The sequence below is a fragment of the Spinacia oleracea genome, chromosome 6 (genome assembly GCF_020520425.1).
Source record: "Spinacia oleracea cultivar Varoflay chromosome 6, BTI_SOV_V1, whole genome shotgun sequence".
Classification (NCBI taxonomy): domain Eukaryota; kingdom Viridiplantae; phylum Streptophyta; class Magnoliopsida; order Caryophyllales; family Amaranthaceae; genus Spinacia; species Spinacia oleracea.
The window spans coordinates 68,482,860-68,501,080 of NC_079492.1; the positions used below are offsets into that span (position 1 = coordinate 68,482,860).

The 18,221-nt window shown below is 42.9% G+C and overlaps 1 non-coding gene and 2 pseudogenes across 1 annotated transcript; 2 read left to right on the top strand and 1 right to left on the bottom strand.

The window, feature by feature from the left end:
- LOC130463240 (uncharacterized) overlaps positions 1-14,906 on the bottom strand; it is a 29,729-nt pseudogene extending 14,823 nt beyond the window's left edge.
- On the top strand, positions 4,709-4,807 carry LOC130464570 (uncharacterized; annotated as a pseudogene).
- Positions 14,907-18,114: 3,208 nt separating the features above from the next.
- LOC130464475 (small nucleolar RNA R71) lies at positions 18,115-18,221 on the top strand. The gene has a single exon (XR_008924884.1). It is a non-coding gene; the product is annotated as a small nucleolar RNA R71 (small nucleolar RNA).

An 18,221-nucleotide genomic window follows, 5' to 3' on the forward strand; every position in this document is an offset into this window, starting at 1 on the left:
CCATAGTCACGGTGAATGGCCCAAACCACCTAGACTTAAGTTTTCCAGGAAACAACTTAAGCCTAGAGTTGAATAGTAAGACCTTGTCGCCCACCGCGAACTCTCTATGCAGAATGTGATTATCGTGCCACCTTTTAGTCTTTTCTTTGTAAATCCGGGCACTATCATAAGCTTGTAATCGGAATTCATCTAGCTCATTCAATTGAAGTAACCGCTTCTCACCGGCTAACTTTGCATCCATGTTGAGCTGTTTGATTGCCCAATAAGCCTTGTACTCCATCTCTACCGGTAAATGACACACCTTGCCATACACCAACTGATACGGGGAGGTACCAATAGGTGTCTTAAAGGCGGTTCTATATGCCCACAGAGTATCGTCCAGCTTATCGCTCCAATCCTTCCTAGACTTCGCCACCACTTTCTCAAGGATAGATTTGATCTCTCGGTTAGAGACCTCAACTTGCCCACTCGTCTGAGGGTGATAGGCTAGCCCAGTGCGGTGATAAACCCCATACTTGCGCAGGAGCGCATCCAGATGCTTCTCATGGAAGTGTGACCCTCCATCACTAATCAAAGCTCGAGGAACCCCAAATCTAGGAAAAATAACCTTCTTGAACAGAGAAATGACCGTTTTAGCATCATTACTAGGTGAGGCAACGGCTTCCACCCACTTCGACACATAATCTACAGCAACAAGGATATACAGATTACCCTTGGACGATGGAAATGGTCCCATGTAGTCAATTCCCCACACGTCGAAAACCTAAACCTTTAGAATTCCGTTCTGTGGCATCTCATACCTCCTCGAAATAGTGCCGGCCCTCTGGCACGCATCACAAGCCATAATGAAAGCCTGTGCATCCTTGAACATAGTAGGCCAGTAAAAACCACATTGTGACAACTTAGCGTTAGTCTTTGACGGTCCATGGTGACCACCATAAGGTGAAGAACGACACCTACTGATAATACCTTGGACTTCCCATTCCGAAACACAACACTTGTACAACCCTTCAGCAGTCTCACGAAACAAATAAGGTTCATCCCAAAAATAGAATCGAACATCATGTAGGAATTTCTTCTTCTGTTGATATGTAAGATCGGCCGGAAGAATACCCCCTACAATGTAGTTAGCAAAATCTGCAAAGCATGGCGACTGACTGGCAAGTGCAAGTAGATGATCATCTGGAAATGAATCAACGATCGGTGTAGATCCCTTACCATCATCATACCTCAATCTAGACAAGTGATCTGCAACCACATTCTCAGCCCCTTTCTTGTCGCGAATCTCCAGATCAAACTCCTGTAGCAGTATTATCCATCGGGTGAGCCTAGGCTTGGCTTCCTTCTTGGAGAGCAGATACTTAAGAGCCGCATGGTAAGTGTAGACTATCACCTTGGACCCTATCAGGTAAGTACGAAATTTGTCCAAGGCATAGACTATGGCTAGAAGCTCTTTCTCAGTAGTAGCATAATTAACCTGAGCTTCATCTAAAGTCTTACTTGCATAATAGATGGCATGCAAAACCTTTTCCTTTCTCTGACCCAAAACTGCCCCAACTGCATAATCACTTGCATCACACATTATCTCGAACGGAAGATCCCATTCGGGAGAACGAATGATAGGAGCCGAAATCAGTGCCTGTTTAATCCTGTCAAAAGCCTCAAGACAAGCATCAGTAAACACAAACGGGGCATCCTTGAGGAGGAGTTGGGTAAGTGGTTTAACAATTTTAGAAAAATCCTTGATAGAGCGGCGATAAAACCCCGCATGACCAAGAAAACTTCTAACACCCTTCACATTAACTAGAGGGGGCAATTGTTCAATCACTTGGGCCTTAGCTCGATCCACCTGAATGCCCTTATCGGATATTAAATGTCCCAAGATCACCCCTTCAGTAACCATGAAATGACACTTTCCCAATTTAGGACTAAGTTACACTCTTCACATCTTTTCAAAACTTTAGTCAGATTTAGCAAGCAAGAATCAAAAGAAGTGCCATAGACATTAAAATCATCCATAAATACTTCCATGATAGACTCAATAAACTCAAAAAAGATACTCATCATGCAACGTTGGAAAGTAGTGGGTGCATTACACAGACCAAAAGGCATCCTACGATATGCAAAGGTACCATAGGGACAGGTGAAGGTGGTCTTTTCCTGGTCGTCTGGATGTATGGGAATTTGAAAGAAACCAGAATAACCATCCAGATAACAGAAAAACCTGTGACAGGCTAGCCTTTCTAACATTTGATCAATGAAGGGAAGGGGAAAATGGTCCTTTTTAGTAGCAACATTCAGACGCTTATAATCAATGCACATGCGCCAACCTGTGACTACCCTAGTTGGTATCAACTTATTTTTCTCATTTCTAACCACAGTTGTCCCCCCTTTCATAGGCACTACCTGAACAGGACTCACCCACTTAGAATCAGACACAGCATATACAATACCTGCATCAAGCAATTTCATAACTTCAGCTTTTACAACATCTTGCATGACAGGGTTCAAACGACGCTGGGGTTGAATGCATGGTTTATGATTTTCATCTAGATGTATCCTATGCATGCAAAAGTCAGGGCTAATACCCTTTAAATCATCAATACTGTACCCAATGGCCCTTTTGTGCTTTTTCAACACAATAAGAAGTTGGGATAACTGGTCTGCATCAAGTGCAGTACTGACGATCACAGGGCAAAGTTGTTCATCATCCAAAAATGCATATTTAAGGTTAGCAGGAAGAGGCTTAAGTTCGGGTTTCTTTACCTCTTTAACAGGACAAACCGGCCGAACTAACCTCTTCAATTTGGTGCTCTCTGGTTCGGACCCTTCACCAACAAGAGCCAACTCTAGAGCATCCACTACTGCACTCCAAGAACTGCTATCACCTGCAGAAGACTCACAACAAAGCACTGCCTCCAAAGGATCTCTTTCGAGAACTTGGGAGACGTTATCACGCGTAATAAAATCAACCACATCAATACGATAGCATTGTTCTTCCTCTAGCATGGGACTTTTTAAGGCACTATTCAGATTAAAAGTCACCTTATCATCCCCGACAGACAAAGTCAATTTCCCACTTTTAACATCAATGACCGCCCCCGCCGTGTGAAGGAAGGGTCTACCTAAGATAATGGGAATTTGAGAATCCTCTTGCATGTCTAGTACCACAAAGTCTACAGGTATATAGAATTTACCTACTCTAACAGGGACGTCCTCTAAAACACCTAAGGGGTATTTGACAGAACGGTCGGCCATTTGCAGAGTGATATTAGTAACCTTAAGCTCACCCATATTCAGTTTAGTACAGACAGACAAAGGCATGACAGGCACACTAGCACCTAAATCACATAAAGCTTTATCAATAAACACGGTGCCAATGTTACATGGGATGGAAAAACTCCTGGGGTCTTTAAGTTTAGGTGGAGACTTGTTTTGCAAATAAGCACTACATTCCTCAGTAAAAGCTACAGTCTCTACCTCACAAAAAGCACGTTTCCTGGTCAAAATATCTTTCATGAATTTAGCATAAGCAGGAACCTGTAAAATCAATTCAGTAAAAGGAACCGTTACCTGCAAATTTTTTACCACTTCCAAGAATCTGCCAAACTGCTTGTCTAGCTAATTCTTGAGTTGCCGATTTGGGAAAGGGAGTACAATAGGTGGTACTTGAATATCTGTCCCCTTCTTAACCTCTGTTGTAGCCTTATTCTCATTGACTACCTTTTCAGCTTCCTTAACATCCATGACTATCTCTGGGACTTCCTTACTAACCAGACCACTAGCAGACACCCCGCAATCAACCTCAACTAGCATAGAAGGACCATCATAACCCCTACCACTCCTCAATGTAATTTCATTTGCAGTTTCCCTATTTTCGGGCTGTGAAGGAAATTGGCCTGGTGGCCTCCCTGCAATAGTAGTAGCCATCTGTGCTAACTGTGTATCAATGATCTTGTTATGAGCAGTAAGAGCATCGATCTTTGCATCCTTTTCACTTAGAGATTTTTGCATTTGTAACATCATATTTCTCATCTCTACTAGCATAGGGTCAGGCTGTGTGGCTTGAGGTTGTGGTGGTGGGGGTGATGTGTGTTGTCTAGGGAACCCAGGTGGTCCACTAGACTGTTGGTTGTAGTTGTTCCGTGGTTGGTAGGATTGTTGATGTGGGGGTTGGTATGGTTGTTGTGGTGGATATTGGACTTGGTGAGGGTTCTGGATATTGTTGCTCATGTAGGATAGTAGAGGGTTGTTTTTGTAGCCCTCGTTGTAAGAGTTGGAGAATGGGTTGTTTTGTTTGTAGGATTTAAATGCGTTACATTGTTCAACAGAGCTCCTACATTCCTGTACATAATGACCAGACATTCCACAACTTTCACAAACAGTAGCAGGTTGGGCACTCATAGCAGCTACACTAACAGGTTGGGCAGATTGAGCATTGGCTGCTTGCATATTATCAAACTTATAGTGTAAAGCAGTCAATTGGGCAGTTAATTGTTCAATAGAATTCAAATCATGCTTACCACCCCTATTAGATAGGCCTCTAGGATTCCCGTACTGGGCATTGTGAATGGCTATCTCCTCAATCACCTCCATAGCTCTAGGCACCTCAAGTTGCATGAATCTCCCACTGGCAGCTGAATCTAACAGACATCTAGACTCATTACCCAGACCATTATAAAACTGCTGAATCAAGAACCAATCATCCAAACCATGGTGCGGGCACTCTCTCTACAAGTCCTTGAATCTCTCCCAGACCTCGAACAAACTCTCATCTGCTTGTTGTGAGATACCTAATATTTGGCCCCTCGGACGAGCCGCTTTCTCAGGTGGAAAATATTTAACATAAAAAGCAAGGGCCAAGGACTCCCAATTAGTGATTTTCAAAGCCGCTCGATTCAACCCATTAATCCACAACTTAGCTTTCCCACTCAAAGAGAACGGGAAAAGTATCTCCATAGTCTGCTCCGGAGTCAATCCCTTTTGCTTGATGGTGGAACAATATTGGATGAAAGACTGTATATGAAGATTTGGATCTTCACCTGGTTCCCCATCATACTGGCGTCTCTCAATCATGTTAATCAATACAGGCTCAATCTTGAAGGTCTCAGCTGCAATAGAAGGCATGATTGCCTTTGGTAGCACGGACAGACTTGGCTTAGAATAGTCTGTAAGCCGTGGGGTAGGTGGCGGTAGTGGAGTTTCGTCACCCATCTCTATCTCTGAAATTGAATCTGTATCTGAAGGAAAAAGATCGCCAATATTATGATCAGAATCATAGTAATTCCCACACTGTGCAATGAAAGTTCTTCGTCTACGAAAGGTTCTTTCGGGCTCAGGATCGAATGGAGTAAGATTACTAGTACCTACGGTCCTGGTCATAGACAAAGACTACAAAACAATGTGAGATCCGGTCTCAAGGAACGTGAGTTCCTTGAGTAGTAACAAACAATAATCTAGGATAAGCAATCAACAACAGAAAATAAAACAGTTTCCCCGGCAACGGCGCCAAAATTTGACAGGCTAAATCGCACTCCTATCAAAGATAAACCTAACGTTCACCAACTAAAAATATAGCAAGGGAAGCAGGGATCGTATCCACAGGGAAACAATGTTCTTTCTACTATTAATCGGCAATTCTAGACTATTGGGAAACAAGAATATGGATTGATTTTTATAATATAACTAGAATGATAATAAAATAGGGAAAAATCAGATATTAAAAGGTCTAGGGCATAGGTTCACCGATGAACAACATTCCAGGATGACAACAATCGATAATAATCAATAAAACAGTTAATTAGACTAGCATGCTCTCTCGAATCGATACTAATCATATACTTAGAATTAACGGGTTCTCGCTACGTATTAATCCCAATTCCACCTATTGACACAAGCCTAAACATCAAATTGCATCTCTCGAATCTTAATTTGATATTGCGAAACTAATACAATCAAACCTGCGCAAATCTAATTGCAAAGTAAATAGGAGCAATCAATAGGAATTAACCGTTAAACCAACAATCAACAACAATTAATCATCCCTTCATATTCGTTCATGGATTCCCAAAACCCTAGAAAATCAACTACTCACACATATTTAAATTAAACCAAATAAACTTATTAAATAAAAGCATGATTGAAATTGAATAAAAGAATCAGAAATAAAGTAATACCTAAACGAAGAACGAAGAATTAGCTGAAAGATTGAAGCTTTAAATTAATAAAAGTTGAGTAATTGGAAAATAAAAATTGAAGTTTTAAACTAAGGAATAATAATAATAATACGAAGTTCGGAGGTCCGGAATTCCTAAAACATTAATTACTTATATATAGTGCAAACTAAGCAAAAGAAGACGAACTGGGACCGAAAACTGGACACCCCGGTTTCCAGAAACCGACCGGTTTTCGGCCCAGTCAGGCACACCAAAGCCATCAGGTAGCGAAAACCGGGGCCACCGGTTTCCCAAAACCTGCCGATTTCGCACCTAAGAGAAACTTTCTTCATTTCTCAAAACCTGACGGTTTGCGAAAACCGGGGCCACACGTTTTGAGCTCAGTTAGACGTATTTGCCTTGAGTTTGAACTTGAGGCCTAGGCCTAACTCCTTTGGGCCAAGTTTGACGCTCGTGGCCCCTTTAAAGCTAGCTAGATCATCCCGCAATGCCTCGGGATCCGTGTAGCCATCCAAGAGTGATATGAAACGGGCCTCCAAAGATCAATTATCAACAAAAACAGCCCTGCAACTAACAGACATTACACAACACACATTAGCACTAAAATAGGCTCCGAAGAGCTCAAATGAGATGAAAAGTGCATACAGGACGGGGGTAAAAACTATATAAAATATGAGTGTATCACCGGACTCGACCCGGTCAACCGCCCAAGCATCGCAGCACCGGCGGCCGCGAACCACTAATCTTTCTCCCTTAATCCCAGCCACGAACCACCACCTAGTCCCTCCACAGCCAGCGATACCAACGCCCACCCTAACCAACCGGTGACAGCCCTATCGTCGCCGTCCGACTCCGACAACCAAACGCATGCCATTGTTCCCCTCCACCCAACCCGTCCGCGAACACCACACCCAAACCCGCCCAGTTCGCGCACAAAAAACCCCGACCCACGCGTCTACAAACCACCCGCCCAGACCCAAAACCCGCGACCCGACGAACCCAAACACAAAACCACCCTCTGTTGCAGTTCAGTTCGCCGAGAGGAATGAGAGGGAGCACCACCGACCCGCGAAAGAGCGGCAGTCGGGTGGTGAGGTTATTGCAAACACCGAAAAAAAAAAAAAAACAAAGAAAAAGAAATACGGATTGTTCTAAGGGGGAAATTACCTCATTCCGTGTTCCTTCGGTTGATGATGCAAATATGGTGACAAGGTTTGCAATTAATATTGAGGATTTATGGGTTATGTATTATATTAAAGGGATGACGTTGTTATACCAAAAAAAAAAAAGGGTTAACAACGTGGTTTGTTGATATATCTTATGATAATGAGAATAATGATGAGAAAGTGGGAGAATTAAAAGAAGCAGTAGAAATTGAGACAGGGTGTGGATCGATATGCAGTTGAGAAATGACCAACCTACACTTGCTACATACCCAAACCATCTTCCCTGATCCTAGCTGTGTTACATTATGCTTTTGATTTTTTTTGGAACCTTTTATTTTATTTTATTTTTTATATTCTTTTGGGTATGTCACCCTCTAATGGGAAACATGCGATTTTTATTCTTTTATTTCTGTGGAACTGACAGGCTAAATCGCACTCCTATCAAAGATAAACCTAACGTTCACCAACTAAAAATATAGCAAGGGAAGCAGGGATCGTATCCACAGGGAAACAATGTTCTTTCCACTATTAAATTATTAATCTAGACTACTGGTAACAAGAATATGGATTGATTTGTATAATATAACTAGGACGATAATAAAATAGGAAGAAATCAGATATTAAAAGGTCTAGGGCATAGGTTCACCGATGAACAACATTCCAAGACGACAACAATCGATAACAATCAATATAACAGTTAATTAGACCAGCATGCTCTCTCGAATCGATACTAATCATAGACTTAGAATTAACGGGCTCTCGCTACGTATTAATCCCAATTCTACCTATTGAAACAAGCCTAAACATCAAATTGCATCTCTCGAATCTTAATTTGATATTGCGAAACTAATACAATCAAACCTGCGCAAATCTAATTGCAAAGTAAATAAGGGCAATCAATAGGAATTAACAGCTAAACCAACAATCAACAACAATTAATCATCCTTTCACATTCGTTCATGGATTCCCAAAACCCTAGAAAATCAACTACTCACACATATTAACAATAAGCAAAGCAATTGGCATGATTGAAAACATAATTAAAGCTTAAACAAAGAATTGAAATAAGGAATAATACCTAATTGAAGGACAATGGCAAATGAAAGCTTCGATTTTTCTTTGATTGAAAATAAACTAAGTGTTTGAATTGATGTAGAGAGAAAAATAAAACTTAGAAAAATAAACTAAGGGTTTTGTGCTGGAAAAATAAGATGTTCGTCAAAAATAAAACAAGTTTGCTTATATAGTTTTTGCCAAAATAAGGCTTAAAAACGGAATTAAAAACGCGAAAAACTGCTGGAGGTTGGCGTCGCCCGATCGGGCGACGCTTCGCCCGATCGGGCTAATCACTCGATAGTCGGCCCGATCGGGCCAAAATCCGCCCGATCGGGCGGGTTGCGAAATCTCCACAAGACCTCCAGATTGACCGCCCGATCCGGATCGGGCGAGCTGCGCCCGATCGGGCGCGCGTTGATGAACTTGGCTTGCTTATACTTCCGCCCGATGGTTGCATTTCGCCCTCAGCTTCCAGGGCGATTTGCAATCTTCAATGTATCTCGCCCGTGTCACCAAGTCTAACTCCCGGGGCTCAACCATAAGCATCTCAGGCTCCCGAAAGTCGACGATGGAGGTCCCGAACTTCTCGGACTCATATAGTGGCCTTGATCAACAATGAAACGGGTCTAAAACGACCAATTTCTCATAATCAAACCTGAAACTCAAGGCACACTCAATAACACACATTAGTACTAGAAACGGCTCCTAAGAGCACGTTTGATACATAAAAGTACTAAGGGACGGGGGCAAAAATTCTATATAAAACGCATATATCAAACTCCCCCAAGCTAGATCTTTGCTTGCCCCTAAGCAAAGAAATCATCGATGAATACATAAATCAACTTCACCCCAAACACATCTTAAAACAATGGATACGATTCAAGGCAAAATCCAACAAGCATGCATCAATGTCAACCAATCAAATCCATCCAACCGCTAATCCGCCTTAACAATCGTCACGCAAAGCGAACCAAAAATGCACATTGGAATTCAAGACTAGTGCTCACATACTCGTCACTCATTTATGTGGCGGATAAAAGATGTACCCGTTCGCTCTCCTCCCAACATATGAGTGAACAATGCCCTCCCAAACTCACAACACTCGTGTGTCTAGAAAAACATACACTCAACCTAATAGTCGACTCGAAATGTGTCATGTCATAACTTGCATTGATAAACAACTACTTTCACATTAATACAACTCTATGCACAAAGGTCGGAAGGTCTTTCAAGCTTGTAATGTTAGGCTTAGGTAAGGGTGCGGTAAATTTGGGAAAAATGTGAGCTTAAAGCCTTGGCTTTGGGGAGCATAAATCCTAGCAAAACCATGGTCAACCACAAATGATGACCACAACCACAACTTCCCACTCAACACATGATGAAACAACAAACAAACCACACTATATTTTCTAGCCTTTCTTTCACAATTAAAATCAATCACTCATAAGGATAAGAAATTACAATACTTGAGTGAAACAATGCTTTGAAATTTCTTGAGAATAACGACCTTTCCTTCTTTTTCTTCTTCTTTTTTTTTTTTTTTTTTTTTTTTTTTTTTTTTTTTTTTTTTTTTTTTTTTTTTTTTTGGAACCTTCACACGATTTTTTTTTTTTCTTTTATTCTCCTCATCTCATTCATTTTTTTTTTTTTTCAACAACAATCATGATAAGAAGAATTTCCCTTTTCAATACTCGATATGCTCAAAATGTACCACACTGCAACTCCCTCACCTCACTACTATTAGCTCCCCCAAGCTAGGCTTGGGACTAGTAACCAATGGGGAATTTACGGGCTTGTAATGTGGTTAGTCACCGAATAAATGGCACAGGCACAACATGGGTAGAACAAGAGGGGACAAACGTATCTAATTTCATCTGAAGGCTACCTAAATAGAAAAATGCCTTCGTCCTCCACAACGTGCATGTATATGAGTCATAAAACATTACTAATAGTTGCAAACCAATACTCAAAATCAATGGCACACCAGGAAGCTATCACACATCCTAACCAAGTCAACTAGTCAAGCACCAAGTCCACAAGTAGTTGGTCAGAGTTGACTCAAGTCAAGGCATCAAAGTAATCGGATCTCAAATCATGGTTAACAAATCAACAATGCTCGTCATCAAAAACCAAGAATCAAAACAGTTTACAATCAAGGGGCACAGGGAAGCATGGTTTTGTATTCATCGGAACGTATTTTTGTATATTTTTTTTTTTTTTTTTTTTTTTTTTTTTTTTTTTTTTTTTTTTTCAAAGCAATAAACTAATCTAGAATGCATTAAACACACCAAAATAAACACACCAAAATAAAGAAATGCAATACTAAAAGAAAGACATACCTACAATGTACAAGTAGTGTGAAACCCCCCCCAAACCAAATCAGACAATGTCCTCATTGGCTCAAGGGTATCGAACCTCATCATCAACATCATCTCGGCATCACTGATGGCCTTGGCCATCATTACCAGCATCATCACCATCATCTCGGCCAGCATGTCCACTAGGACCCGCTCCCCACCCTCCGTACTGGGTGGGTGTGAAGGTGCCCATAGAACCCGGAGCTCCATATCCCTCCGCGGGATAGGTAAACCAGGTAGGGTGCTCGTAATCTGGGGCAATATAGCCCTGCCTGGCATACTGATCATAAAATGGGAACATGGTCCTCTGGTGATCAGCTGCGAACTCCCGGAACCCGAGCTCAAGTCTGCTCAACCTCTCATCAATGGACCCCTGATCCTCATGAACTACCGGGCCACTCTGGGGCCTCCCCGTGTCTCGACGCCCCCTCCTGAAGTAGGTGCGAGGCTCTGGCTGGTACTGATGGGGCTCTGGCTGAGGGTCAGGCTGAGGCTGGGGGTCAGGCTGAGGCTCTCGCTCAAATCCAACAAATAGATAATGAGCCTGACCGGGTCTGAAACTAGTGCGGCCCTGAGGGTCAGGCAAGGTGAAAAGCCTGTTTCCCTCGAAAATCCAGTACATGGCTCCCGGCCTAAATAACCCGTGCTCCCCCTGCAGCCTACGGAGTCCAGCAAAATAAGCCAAATCAAGCAAGTTGCTACCCAGAACTGGGATCTGGTTAGCCTCAGTAAAATTGGCCGTGGCCATGGCTATGTGGGTGATCAACCCACCAATGGTAATCTTGGTAGTATGTGTGGAGGTGGCTATGGAGTAAAATTGAGAGGCCATGTGATGTGCAAGGTTCATTTTGTAGCTCTCCTCTCCTTCGGAAACGTAGCCACCTAGGATCTCTAGCTCCGTACTTCTAATGTTCTGGGTCTCATCCCTACCAAAGATAGTAAATCCTAGGAACCTGTAAAAGACAATGGGTACCGGGTGTTGAATCTTGGAAGCATGCAAATGTTGCATACTCCCGGGATTATCATTGCCCGTAAGCTTTCCCCACATGGTACAGTTATTGTGAGTCTCCTTGGGTTTCCTACTATATGTGGTAGACAATCCAAAAATTCTACCAAAATCAGATAAGCTCATGGTGTAGGTTCGGTTCATGACACGAAATTGAACCGATGACACGGTTCGATAACCATCCCTACGAATATTAAAACTACTCAAAAATTCTAGAGTCAACCGCCTAAATGTGAGACGGAGCATACCATACATGCTACTCATACCAACACCAACAAAAACACGTTTTACATCACGCTCAATTCCCATTTCATGCAATGATTTTTGACATATAAAGCGAGTAGGGATTACCTCCCTCAATTTGAGGTGCATGAATCGTGCTCGTTGCTCCTCCGTAATAAAGATGACATCCGGAAAATCCGTGTCGGGCTCGAATTGCGGTGGTGGAGGTGGTGGTGTCGGTTCCCGAGCTCGGCTTGTGGAAGCCTCATGTTGATTTCTTGGTACCCTCGTGCATTTTCTTTGTGGTCTATTTGCCATTGATGAAAAATCTGAATTTTTGAGCTTTTTGAGTTTTTTTTTTTTTTGGGTGAATTTGGGGATTTTGTGGGGATGAGTGAAAACTTAAATCGATTAGGTGTAGGTTGTAGAGGATGATGAGAGGATGATTTTGATGAAAGAATTGTTGAATTTGGTGGAGATTTGAGGGAGATATGGTGGTTTGAAGTTTTTGGAAGTTGGGGTTTAATGGAGGAGTGAGAGAAAGTTAGGTTTTGTATGAAGAGGAAGTGAAGAAAGATTGGGGAAAACGTGAGTTTATCGCTGAAATCGCGTCTCGCCCGATCGGGCGAAATTCCGCCCGATCGGGCGGGATGCGATCCTTTTCTTTTCATGCGTGCGCGCCCGATCGGGCGCACCACGCCCGATCCGAATCGGGCGATTTGCGAAAGCTTATTTTCTTGACTTTCCCCTGCCCAGAATCATCCTTGACTTTTCCTCGAAAATTTCATCAACCGCCCGATCGGGCAAAATAATTTCGCCCGATCGGGCATTCCACTCGCCAAAGCGCCCGATCGGGCAAAATTATTTCGCCCGATCGGGCATTCCACTCGCTGGATCGCCCGATCGGGCATGCTGCGCCCGATCGGGCGGAAATAAACTGCAAGAAATTCATCCGTGCGCGCCCGATCGGGCGCACCTCGCCCGATACGGATCGGGCGATTTGCAGCGTGCTTGGCCTTGTGCGTAATTTCACTTTCTCGAACTTGGAGCTTTAGGCCTGCACATTATTAAACACCCAAACAGCGTAATGCCCTTTTCTCGCCTCACCAATACTTAAACACACTTAGGTATGGAAATACTAACTAAACTCACAAAAATAGAATGGAAAATGACAAAAATCAAACTTATACTACTTAAAGCAATAAAATACGGGCTGCCTCCCGCAAAGCGCTGGTTTATTTCTAGGTCCCGCTCGACCTTGTTACCTTGAATATGCAGCTTATGAGGCGGAGGGATGGAGGTGATGGACCTCAACCACTCCTACAGTAGCCCCATCATGGTACAACTTCAGACGTTGCCCGTTGACCTTGAATCGTTCACCATTCCCATTCTCTACTTCAACAGACCCAAACTTGCTTACCATAATCACAGTGAACGGCCCAGACCACCTAGATTTAAGTTTTCCAGGAAATAACTTAAGCCTAGAGTTAAAAAGTAGAACCTTGTCGCCCACCGCGAACTCTCTATGCAAAATGTGATTGTCGTGCCACTTCTTGGTCTTTTCCTTGTAAATCCGGGCACTATCATAGGCTTGTAGTCGGAATTCATCGAGCTCACATAATTGAAGTAACCGCTTCTCACCGGCTAGCTTTGCATCCATGTTGAGCTGTTTGATTGCCCAATAAGCCTTGTACTCCATTTCTACTGGTAGGTGACACGCCTTGCCATACACCAACCGATACGGGGAGGTACCAATAGGTGTCTTAAAGGCGGTTCTGTATGCCCATAGAGTATCATCTAGCTTATCGCTCCAATCCTTCCTAGACTTTGCCACCACTTTCTCAAGGATAGATTTGATCTCTCGGTTGGAGACCTCAACTTGACCACTCGTCTGAGGGTGGTAGGCTAGTCCAGTGCGGTGATAAACTCCATACTTGCGCAGGAGCGCATCCAGATGCTTCTCATGAAAGTGTGACCCTCCATCACTGATCAAAGCGCGCGGAACCCCAAATCTAGGAAAAATGATCTTCTTGAACAGGGAGATGACTGTCTTAGCATCGTTAGTAGGTGAGGCAACGGCTTCCACCCATTTTGACACATAATCTACAGCAACAAGGATATACAAGTTACCCTTGGACGATGGGAATGGTCCCATATAATCAATTCCCCACACATCGAAAATCTCAACCTCAAGGATCCCGTTCTGTGGCATCTCATACCTCCTCGAAATAGTGCCGGCCCTCTGGCACGCATCACAAGCCATAATAAAAGCCTGTGCATCTTTGAACATAGTAGGCCAGTAAAAGCCACATTGCGACAGCTTAGCGTTTGTTTTCGACGGTCCATGGTGGCCACCATAAGGTGAAGAATGACACCTACTGATAACACCTTGAACTTCCCATTCTGGAATACAACGCTTGTATAACCCTTCAGCAGTCTCACGAAACAAGTAAGGATCGTCCCAAAAGTAAAACCGGACATCATGTAGGAATTTCTTCTTCTGTTGATAAGAAAGATCGGCCGGAAGGATTCTACCTACAATGTAGTTAGCAAAATCTGCGAACCATGGTGACTGATTGGCAAGTGCAAGTAAATGATCATCCGGAAATGAATCATCAATCGGTGTAGATCCCTTACCATCGTCATACCTCAATCTCGACAAGTGATCTGCAACCACATTCTCAGCTCCTTTCTTGTCGCGGATCTCTAGATCGAACTCCTGTAGCAGTAATATCCATCGAATAAGCCTAGGCTTGGCTTCCTTCTTAGAGAGCAGATATTTAAGGGCCGCATGGTCAGTATAGACTATCACCTTGGATCCAATCAGATAGGTGCGGAATTTATCCAAGGCATAGACTATAGCTAGAAGCTCTTTCTCAGTAGTTGCATAATTAACTTGAGCTTCATCCAAGGTCTTACTTGCATAATAGATGGCATGTAAAACCTTCTCCTTTCTCTGACCCAGCACTGCCCCAACTGCATAATCACTTGCATCACACATTATCTCAAACGGAATATCCCATTCGGGAGAACGGATGATGGGAGCCGAAATCAGTGCCTGTTTAATCCTGTCAAAGGCTTCAAGACAAGCATCAGTAAACACAAACGGGGCATCCTTGAGAAGGAGCTGGGTAAGTGGTTTAACCATTTTAGAGAAATCCTTGATAAAGCGGCGATAAAACCCCGCATGACCAAGAAAACTCCTAACACCCTTCACATTAACTGGAGGGGGTAATTGTTCAATCACTTGGACCTTAGCTCGATCCACCTGAATGCCCTTATCAGATATCAAATGTCCCAAAACCACCCCTTCAGTAACCATGAAATGACACTTTTCCCAGTTCAAGACTAAATTGCACTCTTCGCATCTTTTCAAAACTTTAGTCAGATTTAGCAAGCAAGAATCAAAAGAAGTACCATAGACGCTAAAATCATCCATAAACACTTCCATGATAGACTCAATAAAATCAGAAAAAATACTCATCATGCAACGTTGGAAAGTAGCAGGCGCATTACACAGACCAAAAGGCATCCTACGATATGCAAAGGTACCATAGGGGCAGGTGAAGGTGGTCTTTTCCTGGTCGTCCGGATGTATGGGAATTTGAAAGAAACCAGAATAACCATCCAGATAACAGAAAAACTTGTGACAGGCTAACCTTTCTAACATTTGATCAATGAAGGGAAGGGGAAAATGGTCCTTTTTAGTAGCAACATTAAGACGCCTATAATCAATGCACATGCGCCAACCTGTGACTACCCTAGTTGGTATCAACTCATTTTTTTCATTTCTCACCACAGTTGTCCCCCCTTTCTTAGGCACTACCTGAACGGGACTCACCCACTTAGAATCAGACACAGCATACACTATACCCGCATCAAGCAATTTCATAACTTCAGCTTTTACAACATCTTGCATGACAGGGTTCAAACGACGCTGGGGCTGAATGCATGGTTTATGATTTTCATCTAGATGTATCCTATGCATACAAAAGTCAGGGCTAATACCCTTTAAATCATCAATACTGTACCCGATGGCCTTTTTGTGCCTTTTCAACACAATAAGAAGTTGGGATAGCTGGCCTGCATCAAGTGCAGTACTGACGATCACAGGGCAAAGTTGTTCATTATCTAAAAACGCATACTTAAGGTTAGCAGGAAGAGGTTTAAGTTCGGGTTTCTTTACCTCTTTAACAGAACAAACCGGCCGAACTAACCTCTTCAATTTGATGCCCTCCGGCTCAGATTCTCCACCATTAAGAGCCAATTCCAGAGCATCCACATCAGCACTCCAAGAACTGCTATCACCTGCAGAAGACTCACAACAAAGCACTGCCTCCAAAGGGTCTCTTTCGAGAACTTGGGAGACGTTATCACGAGTAATAAAATCGACTACATCTATGCGATAGCATTGTTCCTCCTCTAGCATGGGACTTTTTAAGGCACTATTCAGATTAAAGGTCACCTTATCATCCCCAACAGACAATGTCAATTTCCCACTTTTAACATCAATTACCGCCCCCGCCGTATGAAGGAAGGGCCTACCCAAGATTATGGGAATTTGAGAATCCTCCTGCATGTCTAATACTACAAAGTCCACAGGTATATAGAATTTACCTACTCTAACAGGGACGTCCTCTAAAACACCTAAGGGGTATTTGACAGAACGGTCGGCCATTTGTAGAGTGATATTGGTAACCTTAAGCTCACCTATATTCAGTTTAGTACAGACAGACAAAGGCATGACAGACACACTAGCACCTAGATCACATAAAGCTTTATCAATAAATACGGTGCCAATGTTACATGGGATGGAAAAACTCCCGGGGTCCTTAAGTTTAGGTGGAGACTTGTTTTGCAAATAAGCACTACATTCCTCAGTGAAAGCTACAGTCTCTACCTCACAAAAGGCACGTTTTCTGGTCAAAATATCCTTCATGAATTTAGCATAAGCAGGAACTTGTAAAATTAACTCAGTAAAAGGAACCGTTACCTGCAAATTTTTGACCACTTCCAAGAATCTGCCAAACTGCTTGTCTAGCTTATTCTTGAGTTGTCGGTTTGGGAAGGGGAGTGCAATAGGTGGTACTTGTATATCCGCTCCCTTCTTAACCGCAGTTGTAGCCTCATTTTCATTGACTATCTTTTCAGCTGGTTCCTTTTCACCCATAACTATCTTCGGGATTTCCTCACTGACCAGATCACTAGCAGACACCCCGGAATCAACCTCAACCGGCATAGAAGGACCATCATAATCCCTACCACTCCTCAATGTAATTGCATTAGCAGACTCCCTATTTTCGGGCTGTGAAGGAAGTTGGCCTGGTGGCCTCCCTGCAATAGTAGTAGCCATCTGTGCCAGCTGTGTATCAATGATCTTGTTATGAGCAGTAAGAGCATCGATTTTTGCATCCTTTTCACTTAGAGATTTTTGCATTTGTAGCATCATGTTTCTCATCTCTACTAGCATAGGGTCAGGCTGTGTGGCTTGAGGTTGTGGTTGTGGGGGTGATGTGTGTTGTCTAGAGAACCCAGGTGGCCCACTAGACTGTTGGTTGTAGTTGTTTCGGGGTTGGTAAGATTGTTGGTGTGGGGGTTGATATGGTTGTGGTGGTGGATGTTGAACTTGGTGAGGGTTTTGGATGTTGTTGCTTCTGTAGGAAAGCAGAGGGTTATTTTTGTAGCCCTCATTGTAAGAGTTGGAGAATGGGTTGTTTTGTTTGTAGGATTGAAAAGCATTACATTGTTCAATAGAGCTTCTACATTCCTGTGCATAATGACCAGACATTCCACAACTTTCACAAATAGTAGTAGGTTGGGCACTCATAGCAGCTACACTAACAGGTTGGGCAGATTGAGCATTGGCCGCTTGCATATTATCGAATTTATAATGTAAAGCAGTCAATTGGGCAGTTAATTGTTCAATAGAATTTAAATCATGCTTACCACCCCTCTTAGATAGACCTCTAGGATTTCCATACTGGGCATTGTGAATGGCTATCTCCTCAATCACCTCCATAGCTCTAGGCACCTCAAGTTGCATGAACCTCCCACTGGCAGCTGAATCCAACAAACATCTAGACTCATTGCCCAGACCATTATAAAACTGCTGAATCAAGAACCAATCTTCCAAACCATGGTGCGGGCATTCTCTTTGCAAATCCTTGAATCTCTCCCAAACCTCGAACAAACTCTCATCCGCTTGTTGTGAGATACCTAATATCTGACCCCTCAGACG